The sequence below is a fragment of the Engystomops pustulosus genome, chromosome 11 (assembly GCF_040894005.1).
Source record: "Engystomops pustulosus chromosome 11, aEngPut4.maternal, whole genome shotgun sequence".
Classification (NCBI taxonomy): domain Eukaryota; kingdom Metazoa; phylum Chordata; class Amphibia; order Anura; family Leptodactylidae; genus Engystomops; species Engystomops pustulosus.
In genome coordinates, this window is record NC_092421.1 from 56,398,175 (window position 1) to 56,416,516 (window position 18,342).

An 18,342-nucleotide genomic window follows, 5' to 3' on the forward strand; every position below is an offset into this window, starting at 1 on the left:
CTATTGTTACGTGGGATACACCTGTGTATAGACACCATGTACCTTGTGTGTGCCATAGGGCAGTATTGTGTTATATATACATCATATACTGACACATCTATCTGTAAACCTCAGTTATAGGTGAGATTCACCTGTGTACATGCAATATGTACTATGTGCGCTACATAGGGCGGTATTATGTTACATAATCCATCATATACAAGCACATCTAACAGTATATTCTGTATTTACAGCATATACACCTATATATAGATACAGGCAGTCCCCTGGTTATGTACAGGACCAACATTTTTTTTTTTTTTGGGCTCTGTGACATTTGGATTTTAAAAATGTTAGATTGTCATAAGAACCAGGAGTAACAATAAAGCTTCATTACAGACACCTGTGATAACTGTTACAGCTGATTATTGTAGCCTAAAGCTAAAGTACAGTAAATTACCAAAATCTAGAGGTCCGTTTGTAACTAGGAGTCGTCTGTAAGTCGGGTGTTCTTAAGTAGGGGACCACCTATAACACATCTATAAAATCAGCATTTTAGATCATATAGACCTGTGTATAGACAATGTATACAATAAGCCGCAATAGACATACACAAACGCACATATATGTATCATATATAACCCTGCTTATCTATAAAAATCCAATCTTTAGATTGGATACACGTGTGTGTATAGACACTTAGTGCACAATAGAGCGGTATTTTTACACACACACACACACACACACACCGATCTATAAAATCCAATCTTTGGATTGGCAACACCTGTGTGAATGTATCATGCACTAGATGTGCACTATAGTGCGGCATTATGTCACATATGTACATTATATTTGGACTCTTCTTTCCATAAAGTCTGTATTTTAGATGAGATACACCTGTGTATAGACACTATGTACTAGTTAGCACCATAGGGTGGTATTATTTTGGTGTTGCTGGGTACAGGGTGATCGCGGCTGTACCCAGGGATCCACTATCACTACTTGGGGTGAAGACACACATGGCGTTTTTGGGACGTTTTTAGTTTTTTGAAAACCGCATGCGTTTTTGACAGGTTTGAGCAATTATCTTAATTCAAACTGGTCAAAAACGCATGCGTTTTTAACGATCTGAAAACGCCCAAAAACGGCCTAAAAACGCCATGTGTGTCTTCACCCTTAGTGAGGGGAAAAAATTCTGTAAAACTGTTTGAGTAGAACAATGTTTTAGTGTAACAGTTATATAGCGGGATAGCTGTTTGCACTTGGCGTCCATTGACGCAGCTGAATAGGGTTGTGTTGTGACCCCCATCCTGCCCTGCGGCCATTCACTATCACTGGCAGTGAGATTTCTGGGGTCTTCCATGAATTGTCTGATGAAAGACACTTATCTGCTCCCCATAGGACAGAGATCACTGGGGATCAGGAGAACAGAGACTGTACCCTGATTTGATTATGACCCGCGCTACATTCACCTCTACGAACATTGTCGTAGAAGACAATCCCTTTGATTGTTCCTGGGCACAACTTGCTGTATATCCCAAATCTATGTTATGACTGTGAAAAGAATGTCCTTGCCCATATCCATGCCTGCACTATGGGTGGCGGGGTCGCACATATCACTAAAGGTGCGACCACATGTTCAGTTTTTTAGATGCAGTTTTTGATGTCCAAACCTGAAATGGAGTAAAAGTGGAAGAAGGAGCAGTTGCACCTTTCAATGATTAATCACCCATTATCATCCGCACCTGCATAAATGTGCTTTTCCACTGATTTGTGTGGAGGCTGTAAAAAAAAAAAAAAAAAAAAAACTTGGAGCAATAGAAAACCTATTCCTCCCCATTTTTGTCTTCCTATAAAAGAATTTGGGGACTGGAAGACTACTACCCTCCATTTTTGTGGATCAATTTATAAACAACACGATTATGTGACCCTTTAAGGGGTTGGGAAAAGCTAATGACATCATTTGCCATAATTTTATTTATTTATTTATTTTGGTCGGATCCACAAAAACTGATTACTCCCGGACTGTTTTGCAGGCACGCAGCTTGTCAAAAACGTGTCACGGATCCATTGTTTGCTGCTTGAGAACATCGGTTTGTGTGCACGTCATTTGTTCGTTCTGATAAATGTTATGAATGAATTGGCAGCTGGGTGTTACCGTTCACCTTCATCAAAGTGATGTCTAACATAATCAGCACTTCTTGTACAGCATTGGCCACACCCATAGTTGTTAACACCCGATTGCCTATTTATTCGTAAATTTTCAGGCACAATATCAGAGGTTATACACAACTCCAGGGAAAGATGCTCCTGGATTCTTATATCACTTTGTAAATAAGAAGTGTCTGAAGATGTGTCGTTTGGGGGTAGTCCCACCAAGGTCGGCTCCAGGTTTCGGTAGGCCCCTGGACGATAGAGCTTCGGCGGGCCCCTTTTGCATTGAACTAACCTGGCAGCAATAAAGATTCAGAAGCTAAAATAGTTCTGTTCCGTAAAATATTCCCTGGTTTATCGTACCAAACAGTGCGCTCATGGTAATTTTATACAAGCCCCCGTCAGAACATAGGATTCCATAGATACAGCCCCTCTCATCCCTATGGATTCCTTATGTACAGCCTTTGCTGGTGCCGGCCCTGTGTCCCACAAGCCTCTGTATAAGATAAGGTCCTAAATGCCTACTGTGTACATTGTCTTACCTCCTGCTCCCCAATATGATGGAAGACATCACTAGACTTTCCCTTCATTAGCTTTATAATTACACGATGGATTCTGCAGTAATCACTTCTTGGACGTCTTTTTACTGTCTTTGTTTATTATCCTATAACTGCTTTGGTTTTTCCTTCTACAATCCACTTCTGAGGCGCTCGCTATAACGTTGAGATGTAATTAAGAAACATTGGGTGGAAAGTGTGCACTATACAGGGCAAACCCGAAAATCTCCTTGGTTAATGACAGTGTATGCAGACATTTACATTGCTTCTACTTCTTCTACACATATTTCCCATCACCTTGTAGGACATTGTTGAGAGTATAACAACAGTTAGACAACAGTGAAAAAATGGATTTCTATTTACCAGGATTGTAGCTGGACTTGGATGAATGTGGGCGATTTTTGACACACTGGCCCAGACGGACTTTGCACTAAAAGAAGGTCTTTGGAGCTTGCACATGAATTTCTGAAGTGGCTGCACTTTGACAAGGAAAAACAAAAACTGCTGTTCCTGGTCCTGCTTAGTTGGGTTTTCTGACACATTTAATACCTTCCCGGTGCATGTAAGTGGTTGGCTTGCGGACCAGCTTTAATGTTAAAACCTGCGCGTTGTCCGAATCCGTCGGATCGTCCAAGGGCCTGATCCCCCTCCCTTTGTGTCGCTTGAAAGCCGGCACGATTGCATCACAATCTGATTGCATGCGACGCAATCCCTTGCGCGATCCCCAAAAACATCGGAAAACCCGACGGAAATGTGGCCGCGGGACCTGAGTAAATAAGCCCCACTGAGTACAGATTGTCCTACTTTTGATCTGGGACAGTTTGTTATTTGACCTCACTTTTCGGTAAAACTACTCTCCTTTGGCGTGGGTCACACGTTCTGGTAGCACTGTTCTTATAACGCAAAGTTGGCGCACAAGGGCATGCCTCGGACAGCAGGGCTTATTTACTAAGGGTCCGCGGCCACACTTTTTAGTCGGATTTTCCATAATTTTCGGGGATTGCACGGCTATGACAGGTATATAGGAAGCCTGATCGGATTTTGGCACAACTGCGCTGGCTTTCATGCAACAGAAATTGGGGTGCGTGCAAGACACCGGGGCCTGGTTTACAATTGCATCCGTTTCACTGGGAACTCGTATCCAATCGGACCAAGGCCGCCTCCCGTGTGCTCGTGTTGCATTATGAATGCAACTCTAGAGGAACGTGTGGCCTTGCACAAAACAGGGGGTCGCTGTACAGCTACAATTCTGGAGTATAAATTCATACACTGGCCTCTGTGTGCCATCATCCTTAGGCCCTGTATTGAATTTAACAGAATGAGCCGTATTTATATCTCTTAATAACCTTGTAGGCCGGCAGTGACGACAGACGTGCCCTGGGCCATATTATGTGTCCATATCGGACCTTCCCAACGTGTTCTATGAACAATATCCATTTTGAATGTGTAGGTAAGCTGGACCACAGCTCGTCTGTGTGTACGGCCTTTAACCATAATTCAGGGTCATAGCGATGATTGACGCCTGACCACAGGATATGGCCCACGAGCTGCGCCTGAGGTTGACCCTAGTTGTGTGTATTAGATAGGAAGTGCTAATGCTGCCAAGTCTGAGGTATTAATTGTTAATAAGCCTTTTGTAGATAATTTATGTATTCTGACACCATGTCTCCAGTACAGAGCCGCTGGCTGAAGCTTATTGGAGGGAGTCCAGCTGCTTTACGTCTCCTTCACAAAGTTTTTATTTGGCACCTTTTTATATCGTATTGTTTTCTATGGAAGCCTGTGAGGAAAAGCGCCAGGTGCAAACTGAATTTTGGGATTGGAAAAAAAACACACCCTTTAACCAAAAACTCTGTATACATTATGTAGTGAGGATATATTTTACTATGGTTACATGCACAGTAAAATAAAAAATTTTTTAGGAATTTTCTTTACCTGATGTCACATAGACGCATTAATTTCAATGGCCTCATGTAAAAGATTGCGTCTTTCACAGATCCTTTTTGATCCGGTGTAAATATCTCAGAGGTCCTATTGCTGTCAGCGTTTGCAGCTCACACCTTGTCGTAGAAGTGTATAGTAAAGTAAAAATTTGGATGCCATACAGGTGTTGTTCATATGCTTTTCCGATTTGCGGGTTATTTGTTGGGGAAACAAAATCATGTGATCCTTTAACCCCTTAACACCGACACTAGTTTTCAGCTCAATGACCAGACTCCATTTTTCAAATCTGACATGTCTCACGATAATTGGTTATAACTTCGGAACGCTTTAACATATCCTGGTGATTTTGAGAATGTTTTCTCGTGATACATTGTACTTCATGTTAGTTATAAAATTTAAGTGATAAGTTTTGCGTTTCGGTCTGAAAAAAAGTGAAAATTTGGCAAAAGTTTTGGAAAATGAAGAATTTTTACAGTTTTAAATGTTCTGCTTTCCAGACAGGAAGTAAAACTACCCAAAAAGTTTGATAATTAATATTTACAGAATGTCTGCTTTATGTTGGGATGATATTTTATGCGTCCTGTCATTTTTCTAGGATGTTATGAGGCGCAGAACTTTAGGTGCGATTTTTCTTATTTTCATGAAAATCCCCAAAACTCACATTTTGAGGGACAACTCAGCTTTCAGGTGACTTTGAGAGGCCTAAATAATAGTAAAACCCCATAAATTACCCCACTATAAAAACTTCACCCCCAACGTATGTAAAACAACTTCTATAAGTATTAATCCTTTAAGTGTTTTACATGGGTAAAAACAATATGGACCTGCGATTTAGCAACTTTTGAATTTTTTTGGAAAATGAATTCCTTATGGGCAAAAACTGACAGTTTCATAATAAATTAAATGATGAAACGCTCTGCTGATGCCCAATTCCTCCCGAGTGTACTGATACCCCATATGTGGTGGTAAACTGCTGTATGGGCGCACGGCCGGGTATAGAATGAAAGCATCATTATTCACAGCAGATTTGTATTGTCACATTGTACAAGCTATAAATTAAATTTTTTTTGGTAATGCGAACATATGAGAGCTTATTATTTACGGGATGAGATACAATGTATAGATAATTCATTTTGGGGGTCTAAAGCTTATTCATGAGATTTTATTAACTATTTCAAGGGCGAGACAAACGAAATCATCAATTTTTATTTAGGATTTTTAGAATCCCCCCCCCCCCCCCCCCCGCTCACCGTAACGTAAAAATAATATTTTAATTGTATTCTTTGTATTCTCTGGCTCACTACGATTGCGGTGATACCTCAATTACATAGTTTTTCTTATCTTTGCTCAATGTTACTGAACAAAACCAATATTGGAAGAAAATCGCGTGCGTTTTTTTTTTTTTTTTTTTTTTACGTCGTTCACTGAGCAGGTTCAATATTGATTTAGATTTATTGTACATATTAATGCGGACGCGGTGATACCAAATATCTACTTTTTTTTTGTGTTTTATATACTTTATTTGCATTTTTTGTGTAACTGGGGAGATTATGGGACTTTCATTTCATTTATTTAAATATTGTTATAAAATGACTTAAATTTTATTTTATTTTTTTTACTTTTCTACATTTTTCATCTTTTTGGCTTGAACAAGCGTTCATTCGATCACTTGTTGAAGCCTTTACACTGCAATACACTTGTATACAGCCGGCTCCTGCCAGGAGGCAGAACCCGACGGGGAGAGAAGCCGACGGCGTCGGGGCACTAGTCGACCCGGGGCTGCGGCAGGAGGGATCGGATCCCCCGGTAAGATTTTCCGATCCTGGGTGTTAGTGCTGGGTCTGGGCTGTGATATCACAGCCCGACATTGGCATTATGCTGACCCGTTGTATAGTTCCTGGGAAGCTACAGCATAGAGGGGCTCTGGTATTCCCCCCCCCCCCCATAACCCTTAAAGAGAACCCGTCATGCAAAATAACCCCCCTAAACTAAATATATTTTCATAAACTGCCATTAGAGAGCATTGCCTCTATCCCTTCATTGTCCCTCTACATGCCTGTAAACCTGAGCAATGAGGTCCTAAAGCTGTATGCAAATGACCTGTGAAATGTCCAATGAAGCATTAGCATATTCAAGCTGTCCACTCTATTCATGAGTGGGAGGCACAGCCACACCCCCAGTGCTTGACTGACTGCCTGTATAATGATGTGAGGCTGTATAATGATGTGCTTCCTGGTGCTGGTGGCCACGCCCCCTGCAGCCTGTGTGTGTGCATGTGTGTGTGTATAGGAGAGATACAGCAGCTCCAGGCAGCCATGTTACAGCAGAACATGTCAGATTCATGTGTAGCTGATGTCTGTGTCTCTCACCTGTATATTAGGAGGATGCAGCATGTCAGCAGATGCAGCACACACTAGCCATGCTTTACTATACATTACACACAGACATAAGCAGGGGGAGGAGAGGGGGAAGGGGGGGTAACAGGGGTGACATCACTGCCTCTGACCATGTGACCAGCCTCATTTACATAATAAAGAATAGATGATTTTACAATGAATAATGTATGAAATAACTAGATAAAGGCTGGGATGGGATCCTTGTGAGCTGCTCCAACAGGTAGAGGTGACAGGACAAGTGACACAGACCTGATGACAGGTGTCCTTTAATGCTTCATTAAAGGAAATAAACCGTTAATATTAAACTAAATTTACCTAATTTACTTATAGTCCTCTTCTAGGGAACTTGGAGCGGTCTTCATTAAAGGGGTATTCCGGGAATGTGAACGTCTGACACAAAAACCCATGATGATATAAATAAATGAATACAACAATACTCAATGTCATTAGTCACAAAACGGAGCTTAAATAATTTGATTTTATGATTTACAAAATGTATGGCCTCTCTAAAGTAGGTGGAGTTATCACTAAGATGGCCGCCACTGGAAACTACAAGTTCCATGATCCTTTAGTTCTCAGTAACTCCTCCTCCTGCCTCTTATGCTCTGCTCCCAGTGATGATAGAACAGGTTTTCTTGCTCTGTTACCGTAGTAATGATGTGTAACTGCTATTATCACAACACTGGTCATACTGGATGCACTGCAACCAACCGACTACAGCCTAACTTAGTGGTGGTCACATGACACTGCCCAGGCAGGTACAGGACATGTGATGTGGACATGTGACCAGCAGCCATCTTCTGTCCTGCAACGGACCGCGTGGAGGAAATTAACGGACTGATTAAAGGGCCGGTAGCATTTTAATTCTACATTACAGTGTATGTCATCAGCATTTTCTGCTAAGGGGAGCAAAATTTTAAATAACAACTAATTACATATTAGCTTATATTTTGAGTGCCCACTTGTATATGAATTGTGCTGATTCCTGGAATACCCCTTTAAGCTTGTCATGCCATGATCGAACACAATGGAGCTGTTGTTTGTGGTCTGATGGGAGTAGTGGAGACTAGCGGATATTGTGTTTGTAGTATGAAAACACGACACACACATGTTTTTTCAGACATGTTATAATAATATGCCTGCACCATAAAGTAAATGTAACCAAAGGTTTACACAACAGATCAAAATACGGTACACGTTTCGGTCATCCAAACCTTTATCAAGTTAGATCTAGAACAAAAGAGAGTGGAACAAGTCCTAAATGTAGACAAAACATACCGTTATAAAATATGCGGAATGGAAGGAAAACTATTCACATAATATCAAAAATAAATAAAAAAAATTACGGGAAGTATTCCAGGCAAGTGATTCAACGTCCAAATAATATGTACATACCTATAGCTGCTATTGTGTGTCCATACACTGCACAACCCCATGGGTAAGACCAGCAGCTCAGTATAGAGCAGTACTGAGCGATATTGATGTGAACAAAGCATTAGGGATGATATAGAAACTTGCTGTTTAGCTCCAGTAGCCTGTAAGTCCTGTCACTTTTGATTCATGAAGACAGATTCATAAGAGATTTTATAAGTGGAAAAGTTCTGATAATGTTCACAATGTTTTTATGTGGAGGGTTTGTAGTTTTTAGTTATTATATTATATTCATAAATCTTTAATTCATTATTTTTCCCTTTTGGTTGTTTGGGGTTTATTTGCTTTTATTATTTTTTTTTTTTTTTTTAAATACGTACTAGCAAAGACTAGCGTAACACATGGAGAACAGCAGTGCAACAATTTTAAGGGCCTTAGCTCTATAGCTTTATAGGTGATAACAGGAGCGTCTTTTGTTTGTTACAAGTGGTAGGACAACTGTCGCCAGACCGTGAATGGGGCACTGGAGGGGCACGCTCGATTGTCTAATCCATTTCTCATTGGAATTTGATTTTTAGGGAGAACAGCTGCACCCCATTTCCTTTAACCAGGGCATTGGGTTACTGCATTCTTCACAATGGAGCTTTAATGTAGCACGTTCGGAGCAAACCTCATCGTGGCCCTGTTTATGTTCGTTTCATGAGTTAATGTTAAATGTTTCACATTCAGATTTTTTGTCCTATTTTTCTGTTGGTCTGTGATCGAGGCAACACATATTTGGTGCCTTGGATGATGATCCTTCAACACAGGAACCTCAGTTATTCTTGGAGGTTCCATTGACTTTGATGGAATGTTCCAAACACGGCTCCAATAAACCATATAGCTCTTTAAAGGGCATCTACTACCAGGATGAAAGCCTGTATGCAAATGAGCCTTAGGGGATACAGGCTCCATAGGTGTTAATGGTGCCTGGGGCCCCTAAGGCTCATTTACATACAGTCTTTTATCCTGGTGGTAGATTTCCCTTAATAAGTGACCCCTCCTATAAGTCCAGGCAGTCCCTGGGTTACTTCTGTAAGTTTGTTCTTGGTTGAATCTGTAAATGTCAGAACTGTATATTTCATAATTGTAGCACCAAACAAAAATATATATTTTTTTGTGCTGTAATGGGACCAGGGATTATCGATAAAACTTCCCTACAGACACCTTACAGCTGATCATTGCAGCATAGAACTAAAATAACATCCAGGGAGCTTCCCCAAAGGTCACACGGAGCAGAGAGGTCTGTCTGTAACTTGGGGTCGTCTGTTAGTCTGGTGTCCTTAAGTTGGGGACTGCCTGTATGCCTCTTTAATAGGTAACAAAGGAGGATAGCATGTTATAGAGCAGGAGGAGCCGAGCATATTTAATATAGTGTACCATCTGCAAGCAGCATGTTATAGAGCAGGAGGAGCCGAGCATATTGTATATAGTGTACCATCTGCAAGCAGCATGTTATAGAGCAGGAGGAGCCGAGCATATTGTATATAGTGTCCCATCTGCAGGCAGCATGTTATAGAGCAGGAGGAGCTGAGGTGATTGAATATAGTGTTCCATCTGCAGGCAGAATGTTATAGAGCAGGGGGAGTGGGGAAAAAAAAGGATAAAATGTACAAATAAATAAGAATGATAAAATCACAGCCTGACATCACTTGTGTCCTGGTGACTTCCTTACACTACACGCTCCCGCTCTTTCATGATATAATACCAGTTTTAAGATATTATTTTAGTTTGATGGGTGGATATCTGTGATCTTGTATCCCGTAAATCCAAGAAATTTTTTTTTTTTCTTTTAACGGACGCCTTTGTCCCTTCCAGCCTATGCGTTCCTCCAGCATGGAATATGATCCTGCACCTTTTATTTACCACTTCCTTCATCTTTGTCGCTTTGTATAGTTTATTATATTAGAAAGCAGGATGTTTCCAGACTTGTGACGGATCTGTCAGATCCTAAAGTTTTCTTAATGAACCTTTATTATATCATCCCATGTGGACGAGCCACTTCTGATTTTGACCTACAGATCACATAAGGTTTATAACCTTTAGCTGGCACCCATTGGGCATTGGTGCTGGCACAATAGGGGCTGTCCTTGTCCTATTGTGACACTGAGGCAGCTATATAAGGTGTTGTCAACAGATAATCTGTGCAGTTTCTGCCGTGTCAGTTTATGTTTGTAAATGTAATTGTATGTCACGTTCTTGGGACGTTTGGGGGGAAATCTGCTGCAAATTTGGAGAAAATTCACAGCATAACCTTCAGCCAAAGGTACAGGAGCCACATGTTTGAATGCTAATTTTTTTTTTTATCATGACAATATGGACATACTGTTTTTGGGCACTGTTTTTGTTTTACGGAGGCCCCAGTTATGTGCTCTGGATACTGGTCTATCGCTTAAGAGGAAATCTACCATCAAAATCCATCTTGATAAACCATGATGTGGTAATCTAATATTTGTTATCCGTGGCCTCCTTACTTCTAAAATCAACTCTTTAAGATCGGGCTAATGAGCCTAAAGGGCTCTGAGGGATGTGTTACCAGAGCCTTTCCATACTGTAACTTCACAGGTTGTTATCCTGTGCAGGAGCAATTCCCCATCCAACCCCCAAACCACTTTGTGAGATTGCCTCCGCCTCCCTCTGCTTGAAGTAGTCTAACAGCCTTGAAGCTGCCGCACCCAAGGGCTCTGGTAATCCCTTGATCCATTCAGCTCATTAGTATAATTTGAAAGTTGATTTGAAAGAAAGAGGCCAGGGATAACATGGATCAGTGTATTTAGCTACCTCTGATGGGAGCATTATGGCAATAACTATTATGGGGTACTGAGTAGTATGTCTGTTACTATCATGGGGTTCTAGATCTGGTTGTAATTTATGGGAGCACTGCACTATCATTACTATGGGGTACTGCATCAGGAACAGTAGTTTAGTACATGTGCAGTCTTCCTTTTGTGGCACAGAAGTCTATGGCCACCTATAGACATGCATTGATTCATAGAGCAGAGGGGTGGGGGGGTCTTTAAAGGGAACCTGTCCTCAGACACTGGCCTAATAAACCACTACCAGCATGTTGTCAAGCAGTTAAACGGCTTCTAGATCAGCTTGGTGGCATCATCCAGAAAATCAACTTTGAAGTTAAATGTTAAACTCTCTGCCTACTTGATTTATACATCTAAGTCAAGCTCTTCCTGCCTCTGAGCTCCTCCTCCCATGTGATTGACTTTGTGCATCGGACTTAAAGGGGTATTCTCATCTGGGCACTTACTTCCAGTTTCATTATTCTGCCATATATAAACATTTTTTCAATTGGATGTTATTAAAAAAAATGTTCCTGTGTGAAGATAATTTCTCATTAATGTAGTCATGTTGTCCCTTAGAAACGAGATATCTTCTTCGGATATGGCCACCTCTGCTGGATTGAGTGCACAAAGAAACAAAAGGCTATTGTATATAAAATGTCCGGGAGTTACTGCATGTCCTACAGCCACCATGTGGTAATGATTGCTGAACCCTGGGGGTCCGGCAGGACTCTATAGCGCAAGTCTGGCCACCGCTGTCAGAGTGTGAGGTGGTCGTATCTGAGGAAGCTATCTCGTTTCTAAGGGACAGAATAACTACATTTATGAGAAATTATCTTCACACAGGAACATTTTTTTTTTTAAGAACATCCAATTACTGTGAAGGGGCATTTTAAGGCAGGGAGAGCTTGACTTCAATGTTCAACTCTCCGCCTCCTTGCCTTCATATAACCAATCCACATCTCACGTCAATGTAGATTTTTCTGGATGATGCCAACACACTAGACCATGACAGAAACTTCATCTAGAACCTTATCTTGACAATGTACTGCTAGTTGTTTATTAGGCCAATTTCAGATGACGGGTTCCCTTTAAACCTCTCTCTTTCCTGCGTCTTCCTTTAAGCATTGACCATGTGTTGCTAAGTCTAAGCCTACGTTGCTGGATCTGTGTTTCTGGCGCTGTTGTGCATGTTTCCTAGTACACTGTGACCATATTATTCACGTCATGCTCATTCCTGGGCTGCCGTCCATTGCTGTCATAGCGAGGCTGGACACTATGTTTGCTGGTAATAATAGAAGTGTATAACAAGCCCTGGTGGATCTAGGAGGTTATGTGACGACACGCGGCTTATGTGGTGTCTTCTCTGTAATGCTAATAACACGGTTCATGTCGGAGTTAATCACGTAGCGGGCGCAGTCCATCGCTGGGTGTCCTATCACTGATGACAGTTGTGGCCTCGGCAGCGGAGGCCGGAGAGCTTGTCAGTTCTGGTTTGCCAGGAGCTTTGAGTTTTCGCCGCTTGCTCTGTGCGGGCACAGGGGTCATGGCGGATGGGTGCTTTATGTCTCGCTGGCTGAGCAGAGAGCTAGGATTTGTGGATGGTTAATGTCAGTTCTTCAAAAGTAATGCAAACAAAATGTAATAAATTTATAATGCACTTTTTGTGATTAGTCCAGAGAGACGTCACCAGTCCTGTAAGTACAATGTTTCTCCAAATGTAAGGCCTACACCAAAACTTAGCCATGGCGTGATTTTTCTGCCTCATCAGAGTAGAGATGAAATATAAGCCCTGGTTGTATCTTCTGAACGGTGATACCTAGAGAGGAGAATCTTTCCTTTAACATCACACAAGGATTGTGGTTCTAGGAGTTAGAGAAGCAGAGATCTCCACTGTTCGTTTATTCTCCCAACTGTACATGTATGTACCACTCAACCACTCCGGACTGTAACTTTAAAGGGAACCTGTCAGGAGCGATTTGGGACACTAAACCATGCATAGGTCCTTATGGATCGTGGTTTAGTATGATCGTTTTGTATGTGTGCATATAAAAAAAAAATATATAAAATATATATATATATATATATATATATATATATATATTTTGTATGTACTTGCCTCACTCATTGTTCTGCAGCTTTAAGCAAATAAAGCCATGGTAGCACACACATTTGCAATAATGCTGGGGTGTTACCCCTGCCCCAGAGAGTAGGTGTCTGGCCAGGGATCTCCAATGGAGGACTAAGAAGTTCCCTCTGTATGCACATACAGTTGTATATGTTGTCCTTCTCCTGCCCCCAAATCACTGGCTGCTACTAATGTTCGAGTTGTTTTGCCCTGTGATGTAATATATGGACAGTGATGGCCTTGCATGTGCTCAGCGGAGGCTGTGGGTGGATGCAATATTTTGCATCTGTGCCCAAGAGGCTCCAATGTCTTTTGCTGTGCGTATACTGAGCAGGATGTTCCCCATAGTGCGTGAAACATACTGTTTAGAAGGAGGCAAAACAAATGCCTCCACTTTCCAGTTCTTGTCTATGGATATACTCGGAACCATAACTTTTTTGGCATTTACACTGATGGTATGCACCAAACGCAATATGAATATAACCCAACTATGGATATCTATGTGACTGTGACACCAGAACTGTCGTTCTAGGTTCCACGTTGCAGTTTGAACTTGGAGCCACATTAAAGAGGAAGCTGCATGGAAGAGGGAGCTGCCAAGGGAGATCTATCAGAAGTGTCTGAGAGCAGGACTGTTATAGTTGCTCATGGCAACCAATCAGAGCTCAGCTTTTATGTTCACAAAGCTTTTATAAAACTAGAACAGTTTTACCACTTCTGATAGATCTCCCCCAATGACTACAAGCAGATACATGGACAAGCTGGCTCATTTAAGTTATAGGCCTTGCTAAACATGAGGTCCTATGATTATAAAGGTAATGGTCACGAAGTTCACAATGAAATTCAAGCTTGAGAGTTATCATGGTGTCCCAGAAGATGAAGAGATAGATGATTGATACATACATGATACATTTCTGTACAGGAATAAAATAATTGCATTGTACTTGCCTTCCCCTGTGCCAGGACACTAAACATATTGTTCCCTGCTCTGTCACCGGAACTATTCCCCTGGATCATAGAATCGGAGAGCTGGAGCCTGAACGTATAATTGGCGATTCAGGTAACTGTGCAACCGCCCGAATTGCCCACATTTGGTGAGGGCACCTTAAAGGGCAAAATAGTGGGGGCCGGGAACCTACCCCATAATCCGACCCTGGGTAGCGGTACAGGGTAAGTGTAACTACAAGTACAATGCTGCAGCTTTGGGCGAATTGGAAGCCATAGTGGGGCAAGTATGTGTAAACAATGATTTCAGTCCCCTATGCAGCTTGGGGGTCTGCTTACAACCCCCTCCATAGTGCTAAACTGTAGTTAAGTGGGGAGCCGGGTGTCTGCTTATAGAGTCCCTACTGAGGTTGTTAATAGATTTCACATAGAACTGTTATTGGTTTTGGAGGCATCTTGGATCAGATTAGATTTGTCCTATACTTTTTCTCTGCCTAGTAAATGCTGAGTTCACGTTGACACTAGCCGGGTGTTGACCCTCTCACGGTAGCTCATATTTGGGTTCATGTTTTCAAGCACTTGTCCTTTTAGAGGTTTTCATGTCACTAGATGATGTGGTCATTGAGATGTTGTATAAACAGGTCTAAGTGACTCCCTAGTAACACATTAGTAGACCAGAAGTCCTTGGCTGGAATCTGAAGTGATCGTTTTGACCAGGTTCCTGTTAAAGTTCAGTTTTGCTACCCTCTTGGTCACTTGCCAGGACCCTCATGTACTTGGAGCCTGCACCTGTTGTAGACTTGAGCAGACATGATGTTAAGACGTATAAGTGCCATCTCCCTTATGTTAGGTGACCCCCTTCTGCTTGTTCACAGCATCTCACATGTTCCTAGTGCGTAAACTACACAACATGTGCACACAAGAGGTTGTAAGTGCTGAAAGGGTCTAGTTACGGAGACGTTTAACTATACCCCTGCTAGATGAGTGGGCTGAATTCACGTTATAGTTAAGGTTTTATCTCACCTTCTATGTTTCTTGGAAAAAAAAAATTGGGGTTCAGTCACTGACAACTTGGGCAGAACCAGTGTCTTCCTTTGACCATTGGATGGTATTTTTGACATACCGCAGTCTGAGGCCGAAGCGATTCCTTTTACCCCCGGAAGAGCCTCATTTTATAGATGATAATGAGGCAACCCAGAAATGTGTTGGAACCTAAGTATATTGTAATTTTTAAGGCCTCCATAAAAAATGAGAAATGGTTTACTGAAGGGATAAATAATTATGCATCATAGAAGTAATCGGGGCAGCAATGGGATAGATAGTAGTGACATATTTAGATGTTCTTCACAAAGGAGAATCCTCTCGGTAACGATTGAGGACAATCTTGGGGGTTTATATGATGGTAGCTCCACCCCTTATATAATATAATGGCTCTGGTTTCCTGATAAATCTGTCATACGTACGCAGCACCACCAGGGCACTTGTAGGGTAGGGCTGACCTCGCGTACAATTGGGCCCTAGCCTGCGTCTCAACTGGCATAGAGGGCGGAGAAGACGCAATTCCAGGCACAGAGTAAATTGCGGCTCATAAGTTTAAGCCATGATAATTCCCCCACCACCCCCAAGTCTTGTATCTGAACGCAACCAATAGTTATGGTGGAGCGATTATGCTTGTGCCACGTTTTTTGGAAACTGTGCGTAGGAATGTGGAGTATTCAGAGGATTCACACTTTTTTTTTCTTCTACATAACCAAGAATTTGGTTAACATGAGGCAAGACGTCATGTGCAATATTTAATTCCTTGTTTGGCGCAGAGTTGGGAATGATGGGAACTGTCATGTAATATTTGGGCCGTTGCTTTAGTTAAGTTCCTGATTTGGCGCCCCTCCAGGTGTCACTTAACAAAGATCACCCTTTGTACTCCCGTTTGGCTCCGAATCAAAGTGTTTTGTTTCAGATCTTCCAAGTCTACGTTCATATTGAACGAGTCGGTTTTGGCTGCTATACACAATCTCGTCCATTAGCCTTTTATGGTCCTTTGCGGCGGTAAGATTTCATACGCGGCGTGAATAAAATTCCTCCAATGTTTAAATTACGAGGGAAAGCGGAGACTCTTGGCCAATCTGACGCTCGCTGCAACCTGAACTATACCATTTGGACCTGATGAAAGAGGGTCGCGAAGAGTGGGTGCAAGTGACAGAATTAGCTCTCGGCAGCTGGCCTGGGTATCCCGTTCAGCTTGGTCACTTATATATTCTATATTTGTGATATAGAGTTTGCTGGCCTGGATATAAGGCAGGATGAAGGCTTTAATGGCAAGCGCAGCTGCATTAAGGACTGAGATTTTCAGCTGTCAATATATTCTTCTTGAGGGTAATACTGACAGTTTTACTACTTCTTCTTTGGTTGCGTTATTTTTTTTCCTCTCCTTTAGTTTAAACATTTAGAGGTTCCCAATTTTTTTTTTTTTTTTTTCCATTGCCGTCTTGTGACTGGAGACATTCCATTGGAGAGTGTTGATTTATATAGCACCAGCCTTGTACCCTGCGCTCTATAAGATTACAGCACAAGAAAGATATTACATAACATATTAACCAACATGCACATTACATAATGGAGAGACGTCCACGCGGCGTTTTATTATTTTGATTGGAATATATGTTCTTAGGGTTAATGGGGAATAAATCAACAAATTAGATGTGAAATCTACAACCAGGAGGGAACTGGTCATGGAAAACCACGCAAATATCTGCGGAAGTTATTTCATGTGTCTCATTTCAGATTGATGGTTAAAAGGGGCAGTGGAGTTCTGGCAGAGACTTGTATAGGATATATATATATATAAATATTTTTTTTTTTTCCCCCCATTTTTCACTGGTATCCAGATGTGAGTATGATGCACAATGTGCAATATTTTTAAATAGTTGCTGATTTTGGCGTAAAACCAGCTTTGTTGTGTAATACAGTCTATGGGGATGTTCATAGGCGACACTCTGGGGGAAATTAATTAAGACATTTTGAGCACCACTCTTAGGGGGGAACCAGTCTCATTTTTCACATTTACAGCTAATGGCAGGTTCCCATAGAGTCCCAGTAACTAACTGACACCTTCTTTTAGCTAAAAATGCACATACTGTATATTCAGCTTTATAATTTTACTTGGTATAGACATCCTTGGATCGCGAGTCAAGGTGGACGTGGTTCCTCCTCTTGCTTTCTCTGCATGCAGCAATGTCATGTGACCAGGGTGACATCATTGCAGGTCCTTTAGCCTTCTTACCTTAGCAAACAGTACGCTAAGCATATAACTCACGAAATCACAGCAGATCATATCACATGAAGTCACAGCAGCCTGCATGGAAAGGAGTAGAAGTTCATGCAGGCATGCCGGGATTTTTTTTTTTTTTTTTTCGATGTGGTCAAATATGTGCATGGGGTACAGTTTGCTAATGTTAAGATGTTAAGGCTAAAGAACCTGTGATGTCTCCCTGGTCACATGACATTAGGCCACACACCTTAACTCTCTGTTTAGATCTCTAGATACCAGACAAGTTTATTAATCTGATTTTACGGGGATGTGAGGGAAACCATTTTTAGCTAAAAGAAGGGGGTCAGATAGTTACCAGGGCTCTATGCTACTAGATGTTTTTGGGAAAAACGTGGTGACCGGTTCCCTTTAAATTTCTCCCCACTAGTGTTCCGGCGATCGTATCCGCTAAGAGGCTTTGGCCTCCTATTGGATATGGACGCAAACTCAGTCGAAACTCCAAACCTGTAGACCAGATCAGAACTGGTGGAGTTTTTTGCTATAGTCTCTGCTGGTTTTCCGGAAGACGTATAAAGGCGCCGGTCATAATTTTAGTGTATTGTAGTCGGAAAGTAATCCGTTTTGTAGATTTCGAGTAGAAGTTCCAACACTTGTTTTGAGTTTGTGTTACTTTTGTTTTGTGTTTCTTGTTACATTGTCACCTAATGAAATATATTGCGCTGCAGTTTGCACGCCTCAGCTTTATGGTAACCTGTGTCCTAAATCT

At 41.6% G+C, this 18,342-nt stretch overlaps 1 protein-coding gene across 2 annotated transcripts in view; it reads left to right on the forward strand.

The window, feature by feature from the left end:
* The window catches only part of BTRC (beta-transducin repeat containing E3 ubiquitin protein ligase), a 140,227-nt gene that overhangs the window by 335 nt on the left and 121,550 nt on the right, over positions 1 to 18,342 (forward strand). The window lies entirely within an intron of this gene.